At 29.8% G+C, this 12,302-nt stretch overlaps 1 non-coding gene across 1 annotated transcript; it reads left to right on the top strand.

Moving 5' to 3' along the window:
• The first annotated feature begins 7,598 nt into the window (after window positions 1-7,598).
• LOC139873878 (small nucleolar RNA R71) lies at window positions 7,599-7,705 on the top strand. Its single transcript, XR_011767591.1, has one exon. It is a non-coding gene; the product is annotated as a small nucleolar RNA R71 (small nucleolar RNA).
• The last annotated feature ends 4,597 nt before the right edge of the window (window positions 7,706-12,302 follow it).

Genomic DNA, 12,302 nt, shown 5'->3' with positions numbered 1-12,302 from the left:
ATTAATAACTAAGATTTTATATTTAAAGTTTATATAATAAAAATATACTTTTATATATCTTAAGTAATAAAGTTTATAAGATTTATTTAATATCATAAAAATTTAATGATAGGTATTATTAATGTACTTATATTACACGTAGAAAAATATCTTTATATTACATCTTTATTTGATAAAATAATATCGATAATAACAATAGTAAGTAAAAGTTGTATTATTTTGTAATAATAATTATTATTCTACTAATAAAATAACAATATTTATATTTACTAAAAATGTTATTATGATAAAATAATAAATAAAATACTAAAATGATAGTAATAATGATATTTTTTAATAACCATGATACTTCTATTAAAAATAATAATTTTAGTAAAATTGATAGTTTTAATATTAATAATACTTTTAATAACATAATGAAAATGATATTTTTATCTAAATCAATAACTTACAATATGTTTATTTCATCATGATACTTATACTCATTATTTCCTAATCGATTAGTTTAATAGCTTTTAGTACTCTTTTATATTGCATTCATAATAATGATAATAATAACAATCATAGTAATTAGTCGATACTAATATTAGTTTTAATGAAAATGATACTAACAATAATAATTATAATAATACTGCTGATAATACTAATAATTACTACAATGATAACAATAATAATAATAATAATAATAATAATAATAATAATAATAATAATAATAATAATAATAATAATAATAATAATAACTTAGTTATAATTACGATAGTATTAATAATAACAATAACGATTTTTAATGATAATAATTATATTGATAATGATCATAATAATAATTTTTAGATAATAATAATAACGATGATAATAACGACGATAGTAAAAATAATCATTTTAACAATAATACCAAAAATTCAGTTGACTATAACTTCTAATCTATTCATCGAAACCATTCGAGTTCTAAATGAAAATTTCTTAATTTTTCGCTAGTTTTCCAACGACATGCATATCATATACCCTATCTCAGTAACATATGTATCTAATTCAGGATTCAACATAAACTATCTAACAAAAATATCAGAAAATACAAGCATGCATATTCCTATATACTCTAGCACTAGTCAGGGATACACTAATAATATATAAAAGTTAAGTAATGAGTGCTCACGTATCAATATTGAGATTCAATATTGCAGGAAAGTACGTAGACGCAACGGAGATGATAAACACTAGATTGACCTCATGAGCATACCCCCGAACATTACCCATATCCTCCATAGCTATAACCCATAATTTCCTTAGCCCTATCCCACTCATAATTTCCTTAATAATATCACTCCTAATACCACTAATACTTGTAATAATAAGATTAATATTAACAATCTTAATATTAATAATAATAATAATTAATAATATTAATAATATTAATAATTATAAATATATATAGAGAGAGATCGAGTGAAATGAAAAATGAATCAAAATGAGAAAACGTTCGAGTATTTAAGGACTTGGCCTCTCCCTCCTCACCATGCGATCGCATGGGTATTGTGAGGAGATGCCATGCGATCTCATGGCTCTCTTTTACAGCTCATATGCACGATAAATCTTGCCGACACTCGATATATATATATTTATATATATAATTTATGTAATTAATTATATATTATTGATGTGTTCTAGAGGGTGTGTATGAAACGGCTATCATTTTTATATTTATTTACTACAGGAAATCACCTAAATTAAATTAAAACACAAAAGGCAAGTATACCTATCGTGTAATAATATAGCTAAGGTAAAGTCCGGGAGGTCGATCCGTGGACACTATTATTGGGTGTCTTACTAGGTCAAATTAGTTAATTAAGTAGTTAAACTAGATATGGTAATTATAGGTAACTTTGGGCGGATTTACCGTTTATTGACCGGTTTATCGATTTTATATTTTAAGCGTACAGATAAATGACGATAATTAAAGTGCGTAAAATAAATAACAATATTAAAATGACAATAAATAAAATTTTGAGTAAATGAAAGTACGATGAGAAATACAATAAAAGAATTATGCTTATTTAAACTTCTGTAATCATGATGTTTGACGTTTTGATTTTAATTTATTATGCTGGGTTAATTGTCCTTTGTCCTGGATTTATTTGATACCTATCTGGTTTTTGCCCATAATAGTTCATCGGTCATAATTATAAAATGAGCGTCAAATTAACCTTATACCCGAAGTCAAATACTCCAACTAATTGAGGATTCGAACTGTAACAAGGTCTTAATACTTTGTTAATAATTACACCAGGTTATCGACTGTGTGTAATCCAAGGTCTTAATACTTTGTTAACAATTACACCAATTACCCTTGTATGTAATCCACCCCTGTTTTAATTAGTCCATGATTATTAATTTACCCACTTGGCCAGAATGAATAATAAATTACCCAACCCAATTGATTAATTAAATGATTGTAAAAGATGTCGTATAAACGTCACTAAATAGGACATGCATAATCATTTAATAATTATTAGATTAACTAATTTGAAGATAGGTTCGATAGACTCCAAAGAGTTGTCATTCGATTAGACAATACCCCCCATGTATTAATGGTTCATGGTCAAATGTCCACAAGTGTCGGTCTTTTGTCCATACCCTAATTATGGTACAAAATCCAATAACCCAATCTTTAATATTTAGTCCAACATCATGATTACTTTGACTCAAATAAGCATAATAATAACTTAGTTACAAGACATTAATTTAAAAAGAAAGAACATAGCTTACAGTGGTGAATAATCGCGTAGCGTTACACGGACATAGTTCCGACTTTAAAACCCGTAAAACATTTCTTACAATAACTCAATTATTATTAAACTTAAATTAAAATTATAATTATAAATTACATATATAGAAAAAGAAGATTGGAAAAAGGTGTGTCTTTCTTCATTCTCCGTAGTCTCGTTTTATAGGCAAATGTTGATTTGAAATTTTCACTTATGACCCCTTAACAATGCTCAATTAACAACTTTTTATTATTTATTATTATTCTTATTATGAATTATTTAAATATTATATTATATTCTTGTGCATAGTTGACTTGTACTTTCAGCTCCGTTGCGTCGAGCATTGAAAGTTGGTTCATGTCTCGGTTTCGGATTTTCGAACGCCTTTTCGTATAATTTAATATCTTGTACTTTGAATTTTGCGGCTTGTACGTTTGTAATTTTTAGACGTTTCTCATCAATATATTGAACCACTTGGATTGTACTTTGTACTTTTTAGCTTTTTGGTCCTTTGCGTCTTCAAATCGTCGAATCTGCCTTTTGTCTTCACCTTTTATTATTTAAACGAATATCACTTGTAAATAGAACAATTGCAACTAAAATCTTGTCTTTCTTGAGGGATAATGCTATGAAATATGTGTTCGTTTTTAGCATTATCAATATTCTCACACTTGAGCGTTGCTTGTCCTCAAGCAATATAGTCTTCAATTAAAAACATACTTGAATCACTTCTTTATTCTTCACACTTTGTACATCAGTGATTTCAATACGGCGGTTATGAACAATGATAGTAACGATGTGGTTTACAATCTCACATGACTTTAAAAATTTAGATCCGTTAGGAAATTGGATCTTTATGAAAATATTTGATCTTTTGAAAATTCAATCTAGTTTTTACCCTAGATAAGTTTTCCGGAATAACCCTTCACCGGTGTTGCAAAATGTTTTTGTGGGTTGTGTGGGTTTTAGATTTGAAAATTTTAGCTCAAAACTTATGGTTTTGTGTCACCCACTTGCTAACCTTGTATTAGGAAAGCAACACGTCCAGTTTACTTGTTCCGTATATTACCTTTCAGTAAACTACCGTCCCGTTGTAAAGGAAAGCGATGAACAAGCAACTGTTAAGGCAATGTCTAATGACATGCATTTGTTCATGGTCTAAAACGTGTCGGATTCTATTACTATCCTTTGTAGGAGCAACAGTAAAGATCATCCTATAATTTTTCTGGTCTGGCACAAGGTCCTGTCTTCGACCATGCTATGCAACCACCGTTCTTACGGTTGACACCCGATTTGGTTTAGGTGCCCTAATGAATTCTGATGAATTCTCAGGATTTTACGTTCAATGGTAATGAACGCATTGAAAATTGGTTTTCAGAAAACAAATTGGTTTTAATTTTTGATCAAAATATTTTCTCGTTCAAGTTCGAGTTTAGATATCATCGAATTCCATGAGTTTGTAATTCTCAATCTTTAAAGTCAATCTCAAGGATTGAGTAATATCAGGCTTAAAAGCTGATTTTTAATCTTTAAGGAGATTATCCTTACTGGGGGTCTAATTCATTAGTCTTATCAAGCTAATTTGCACGGCGCCCTCCCAATTTTACGAGACAGATCCTCTCATGGTTAGGATAAGTCTGACCACATGGCGACCCTATTTGATGCTGAGGTCCGTGGATTTCCTGCTGATTTTAGAGATGACTTTTCTAGATTTTTCGTCAACCTACAGCTGGTCTGGACGACAACTTCTTGACCTAAATCAAGAAGCGCGTGTCTTTTTCGGAAGACTTTACTTCCTTTTAATGATGGAATTGATTCATCGTGTAGATCCATCTTTCTTTTGAATATATTACAGTAAATCAGGTAAAACTGATTAGTTTAGTCCAAAACAAAAGTACCTGCAATAAGCTTGTACAGATATGTGATATATGTTTTAAAGAACTTGGTGAATTCTTCCCACACTCAGCTTTTATTTATTTCTTTCTTTGCCTTTTTATTCTACTCTATTCCATTTTAAATGAATTCAAGCGTTTTGGGTTATTTCTCAATTTATATCCTTTCCAAGGTAACAATAATTTCGGTAGTATCACCTAGTTTTATCGTTCATAAATATGTATAAACATGATTTTGAATTCATTTAGTTGAAAATTTTTCAAATTTTCACAAAATTTGGCAATTAAACCAAGTGTAAACCCGAGAGAATTTATAACCCTTCCCCACACTTGATATCTTGCAATGCCCTCATTTGCAAGAAATTAGTAAAAATTTAAATTCATGAGGGTGATTAGTGTAGAAAAATGATTAAAATTACCGAGTTTGCAAACATATTGTTGTTATTTCATATTTGATATTTTGCGTATTGTCGTCAAAATTAGTAGCTTTTGCTGAACTTAATGACAGTCTTTGAAAGTGCCTTGTTTTACCCTGTTTTGTACATAAGATAAACTACAAACATATATACATATTTTTGAAGTTTGGTATATTACCCCACTTTCAAAAATTTATAAAATCTAATATTTTTTTGGCATACTTTAAATCAATAAAATTAATGATAACAAAATTTGTCGTCCCGCCCTCGGGTAAAGCAATTTCGGTTCAATGACCTAGTGTTTAACTCACGACGAATTTTAGAAATCATTTTTTTAAACTTAATTAAATAAAGTAAATTTTTGTTTTTAAAATCACACAAAACTTAAATTTAAAAAGCATATTAATTTCATATAAAACCTACAAAACAAAAAAAAAAATTCAGAATGGGGGGAGAAAACTAGTTCTTTAGTGTCTGCTAGTGGAAAAGACCAATCGGATTCCATTCTCGGAACTACACGAGAACAGAACAACTAACTCTAGACAGCATTTTCTTTTTAGAATATTTTGAATCTCCCCACACTTAGGTAGCTGTGGTGTCAAAATTGTGATTAACTTCATCGTCAATTTTTCTTGGACCATAATCAACTTGCATATCTGTGACTTTTGCTTTAAGCCATTGGTCGGATTCTTGTGTAATATCCACAAATTCAACTAATTTCGCCTTTTCTTTAGGCGACAGATTGGATACTAACCGGTTACATAACTTAAAGTTCCCCTTGGTTCTAGCATCGCGAATTCGTTTAATAAGTTTCTTCATTGAACTATTAATAACGGGATCATTTAATTTCATATCAACAACGGGTTCTTTGTTATCAGGTCATCATTAGGTGTTACTTCATTTTTCCCACACTTAGGCATTTTATTATTGTTGAGCACTACCATTGGAGTTGGTAAAATAACATGGTTCTTACCAATCATTTTTGCTAGTTCAACGATTTTGGTTGGTGGAGATTTAGACTTTCGAATCATAAAGGTGATCGATTTCTCATCATTACTAAGTGTCATTCTACCCTTTCTTATATCAAATAACGCCCCGGTGGACGCTAAGAATGGTCGACCTAAAATTAGAGGAATGTTTGGGTCCTCTTCTATGTCAATGACAATGAATTCGACTAGAAAGGTTAAATTACCTACTTGAACGGGTAGGTTGTCAGCAATTCCAACTGGGTGCTTAATGGTTTGATCAAGGAGTCGAACACTCATATCCGTTGGACTTAACTCACCTACTCTTAATCTCTTATATAATGAAAGAGGCATAACACTCACACTTGCACCTAAATCTGCTAGTGCATCATACATGACACAGTCACTTAGTAGACAAGGAACAATAAATTCACCCGGATCACCTACCCTTGGTGGAGGTTTTGGTGGAACTGTCTTCACCGGGTTTACTTCTACGGTTTTTATTTCTTGCACTTTCTTATTCTTCTTCTTCTTCTTCTTCTTATTTCCAAAGGTATCACAAACTTTATTACCCATCACTTGCTCATACTCAACTCCTTTTCTTGGAATCGGGATGGGTGTTTTGTATGGTGCCACCACTGGCTTTACATACTCGGGTGGTGGTGGTGTTGTAACTTCTTCATTGTTACTCACATCTAAAACTTTCCCATCTTCTAGTGTTGGTTTTTCAGAATTTGTTGATACCATGTTAACATTTTCATTCCGAGGATTTACTTCATTATTATTCGGTAGCTTTCCTTGTTCCCTTTCACTCATCAATCTAACAAGAGTACCTACTTGTTTTTCTAGATTCAAAATGGAAGCTTGTTGAGTTCTAAATGACTGATCAAACCTCTCATTCGTTTGGATTTGAGTTTCAATAAATTGTGTTTGAGATTCAACTAGCTTAAATACCACTTCTTCCAGATTTGACTTTTTCTCTTCGGTTTATTGTGGTGGTTTATACAAGCCAGGTCTTTGTTGATTGAAAGTGTTGTTTTGAGTTGGTTGGTTATTCGGACGTTGTTGGTTGTATGAGTTATTATTGGGTCCATTTGGATTGTAAAGAATGTTTGGATTTCGATTAAAGTTGGGCTTGGCGGTTGATAATTATTTTGATAATTATTTTCCGGCCTTTGGTTTATGTAGGAAACATTCTCTCGTTGTTCCATCGTTTGCTCACCATTACAATCTTTCGTTAAGTGTGGTCCACCGCATTGCTCACAACTGATTCGTATTGCGTGAATATCTTTAGTCATCTTTTCCATTCGTCCCTCGAAAGCATCTATTTTTGCGGAAACAGAATCAAAGTTATGGCTAGAATCGGCTCTAGCCGCTTTAGATGAATGAAAAATATCTTTTTTCTGATGCCACTCATGAGAGTGGGATGCTGTGTTATCAATGATCTTGTGAGCTTCGGTTGCGGTTTTCTTCATAATGGAACCACCAGCTTCTGTGTCGATGTCTTTTCGTGTGGCGATGTCGACGCCTTTATATAAAATTTGCAGTATTTGAAAAGTATCTAAACCGTGTTGAGGACATCCTCTCAACATCCTTCTGAATCTTGTCCATGCCTCATATAACGTTTCATTTGGATTTTGCACGAACGTGGCAATTTCTCCTTGAAGTCTCATGGCTTTAGATGCCGGAAAGAATCTTTGAAGAAATTTCTCAACTAAAATATCCCATGAGTCAATCGTTCCTTCAGGTAACGATTCTAACCAATCTTTGGCTTCGCCTTTTAAAGTCCATGGGAACAACATAAGATAAATAGTTTCATCCTCAACTTCTCAGATTTTAAATAGATTACAAATCCTATTAAAAGTTCGAAGATGTTCGTTTGGATCTTCTTTTGTTGTACCACCAAATTGGCACTGATTGGTGATCATGTGTAGGATTTGTCCTTTGATTTCAAAATCTGATGCTCTAACATCTGGCTGATTAATGGCGTGACCTTGGCCCGTGCGTGTGGCTCTCATTCGGTCTTCCATACTTTGAGGTTCCGTTACTTCCATAATTGAATTTGTTGAATCCGAATTACTAGAAGATTCTGATTTAATGGTTGGTTCCTCGACAATCTCTGTTTGAATGATTGGTGGTTCTGGAGGAAAGATTAATGGTTCAGGATCTCTGAATTGTCCCTGAATATCCTCCGAATTTTCAATTGTGAGGTCGGGTTCAAAAAATGGATTATCGAAAATTTGAATTGGAGTACTTGGTCGACTTGATGACGATTCTAAAGAAAAATCAACGGCGACAATATTGGCTAGATGTCTTGATCGAGTTACAGGTGGTGAACGTATGAAAGGTGGTGAACGTTTTGCTCGGTGCATTCACTGAATATCCTATTAGTTATAAAAAAAAAATTATATAAGTTATCAAATTAATAGACTTTTCTGATTTTGCCCACGTTTCAAATAGCCAATAGATGCAGCAGGTAGCCAGGACCCTTTAAATCGGAAGTCCACAACTCGCCACTAACAAATCCAACTATTACTACGAACCAGAAAATTTGGATGTCTATCAATTTAATCGCTTAAAATAATTTTTCGTTTGAAATTTTAGAGAAGAAATAGAAAATTCTATGTCCTAAAAACTAGAGAGTCGAGAAATAAGAAAGAAAAAGATTGCGTCGAAAAACGTCGAAAAAAATAAAAGGTCGAAAAATAAGTAAGTAGCGCGTCGAAACTTAAAAGGGATTCTAAACGAAAAACGGCAATTACTTAAAATGATACTAAAATTTTAACACGGCGTCGCAAAATTTTAAGCCACCTAAATCTTAGTATAAAGAAAAAACACTTATGGTATTTTACGGCAAGGCCTAAAAATCTAAAAGTATAAAAATAACTATGGCAAAACTAAACTTAATACTAAAAGTTGTAACTAGAGTCTAAAAATCTAAAGGTAATAAAACTTAAAATAAATATATATATATTTTTAATTTTATAGACAAAATCTTATATATATATATATATATATATATATATATATATATATATATATATATATATATTTTAAATTTTTTTTTTTAAAATTTTTTTTTATATTTTTTTTAAAAAAAATTTTATTTTTATATATTTTTTTAATTTTTTTTAACGATTTTAATATTTCTTTTTTAAGGATTTGAAATTTAAAAAAAAAAATTTCTTTTTTTTATTCACGAAATTAAAAATTTTTTTATTATTTTTTTTAAAAAACTTTTTTTTAACTCATTTACTATTCATGAATAGGAAATGAAACGAAATTAAATAATTTACTATTCACATTAAAGCGACATGATAGAAATTATTAATTATAAGTTACATAATATACCCCTGAAGTATTTAATAAATACGACTTTTTAAAACTTTACGATTCAAATTTGATTCAAAATAATTATTATATTATTATATTTTATTTCAATATTATTATATTATTATATTTATTAAATTATTATATTTAAATTAATATATCTTTAATCAATCAAAAACTAAAAAAAAAACTTAAATACCCCGTGAAGACACAAAAAGTGTCCCAGGCAGCGGCGCCAAAAACTTGATGTGTTCTAGAGGGTGTATATGAAACGGCTATCAGGTTTATATTTATTTACTACAGGAAATCACCTAAATTAAACTAAAACACAAAAGGCAAGTATACCTATCGTGTAAATATATAGCTAAGGTAAAGTCTGGGAGGTCGATACGTGGACACTATTATTGGATGTCTTACTAGGTCAAATTAGTTAATTAAGTAGTTAAACTAGATATAGTAATTATAGGTAACTTTGGGGGAATTTACCGTTTAATGACCGGTTTGTCGATTTTATATTTTAAGCGTACAGATAAATGACGATAATTAAAGTGCGTAAAATAAATAACAATATTAAAATGACAATAAATAAAATTGCGAGTAAATGAAAGTACGATGAGAAATACAATAAAAGAATTATGCTTATTTAAACTTCCGTAATCATGATTTTGACGTTTTGATTTTAATTTATTATGCTGGGTTAATTGTCCTTTGTCCTGGATGTATTTGATACCTATCTAGTTTTTGCACATAATAGTTCATCGGTCATAATTATAAAATGATCGTCAAATTAACCTTATACCCGAAGTCAAATATTCCAACTAATTGGAGATTCGAACTGTAACAAGGTCTTAATACTTTGTTAACAATTACACCAATTACCCTTGTATGTAATCCACCCCTATTTTAATTAGTCCATGATTATTAATTTACCCACTTGGCCAGAATGAATAATAAATTACCCAACCCAATTGATTAATTAAATGATTGTAAAAGATGTCGTATAAACGTCACTAAATAGGATATGCATAATCATTTAATAATTATTAGATTAACTAATTTGAAGATAGGTTCGACAGACTCCAAAGAGTTGTCATTCGATTAGACAATACCCCCCATCTATTAATGGTCCATGGTCCAATGTCCACAACTGTCGGTCTTTTGTCCATACCCTAATTATGGTACAAAATCCAATAACCCAATCTTTAATATTTAGTCCAACATCATGATTGCTTCGGCTCAAATAAGCATAATAATAACTTAGTTACGAGACATTAATTTAAAAAGGAAGAACATAGCTTACAGTGGTGAATAATCGCGTAGCGTTACACGGACAGAGTTCCGACTTTAAAACCCGTAAAACATTTCTTACAATAACTCAATTATTATTAAATTTAAATTAAAATTATAATTATAAATATATATAAATTACATATATAGAGATACAAGATTGGAAAAAGGTGTGTCTTTCTTCATTCTCCGTAGTCTCGTTTTATAGGCAAATGTTGATTTGAAATTTTCACTTATGACCCCTTAACTATGCTCAATTAACAACTTTTTATTATTTATTATTATTCTTATTATGAATTATTTAAATATTATATTATTTTCTTGTGCATAGTTGACTTGTACTTTCAGCTCCGTTGCGTCGAGCGTTGAAAGTTGGTTCATGTCTCGGTTCCGGATTTTCGAACGCCTTTTCGTATAATTTAATATCTTGTACTTTGCGTTTTGCGGCTTGTACGTTTGTAATTTTTAGACGTTTCTCATCAATATATTGAACCACTTGGATTGTACTTTGTACTTTTTAGCTTTTTGGTCATTTGCGTCTTCAAATCGTCAAATCTGCCTTTTGTCTTCACCTTTTATTATTTAAATGAATATCACTTGTAAATAGAACAATTGCAACTAAAATCTTGTCTTTCTTGAGGGATAGTGCTATGAAATATGTGTTCGTTTTTAGCATTATCAATTAAATTATATTTATGTACATAGTTAACATATAATTTTCATTCCAATGACTCGTACGTTGTAACTCGACTTACGTCCCGTTTCTGATTTCTCGAACGCGTTTTCGTACGCTTAGAAAACTAGCAATTTACGTTTAGTAATTCGTACCCTTATCAAAATATAGACTTAAATCATTGATAAACAATATTATGCGAAGTGTAACTTATACATTTAAATGTTTTGGTCATTTGTTTCTATAAATCAAAGTCTCGTTGTCTATGTAAATGTATTTAATATTATATTAAAATATTTCTTAAATCAAAACATTTTATAATTGTATTACATTATAAGATATATATATATATATATATATATATATATATTTAATTAGAAATATAGTTTATATATCTTTGAAATATTTATTTAATAAAATAATTAGTTATTCAGAACTAATTATACTTCAGAGTTTATATAATTTAAAATCATTTGTTTAACTAGTTTGAAATCATATGAATTTAATATACATAAACACGTTTTAAATACACGATACAAATTAAATCATGGACCCTATCATTTATAATTTTTCAAAAGGTTTCTAGAGAGATTTTAAAGTTTAGGATAACGTTAAAACCTTTATCCTTATTAAAATGGTTCTGTAACAATTAGTCAAAAGTGGTTCTAAATATTTATAAAGTTATATTCGTTTTTAAAGAAGACGTGACACTCTATTAGTTATCTATAAATTCTAAGATTTATAACTATAAAAGATAATGATAATAACTTTAATAATATACTTCCTGACATATTGTAAAATGGGATAACCTTTTGAGTATATCGTAATACGTTTTATATCTTTGAAGCTATATTATATATATGCGTAAATATAAAACTTAAATTAAGTTTTATATACGTATTCAAATTACATTATAAAAAGTTTTTGTAACAAGGTTCTTTTTAGACTGAAAACGTTTTCGTACGTTTGAAACTATA

Source organism: Rutidosis leptorrhynchoides, chromosome 10 (assembly GCF_046630445.1).
Source record: "Rutidosis leptorrhynchoides isolate AG116_Rl617_1_P2 chromosome 10, CSIRO_AGI_Rlap_v1, whole genome shotgun sequence".
Lineage (NCBI taxonomy): Eukaryota > Viridiplantae > Streptophyta > Magnoliopsida > Asterales > Asteraceae > Rutidosis > Rutidosis leptorrhynchoides.
The sequence above is the reverse complement of the archived record's forward strand: the minus strand, read 5'-3'. Positions and strand labels throughout refer to the sequence as shown.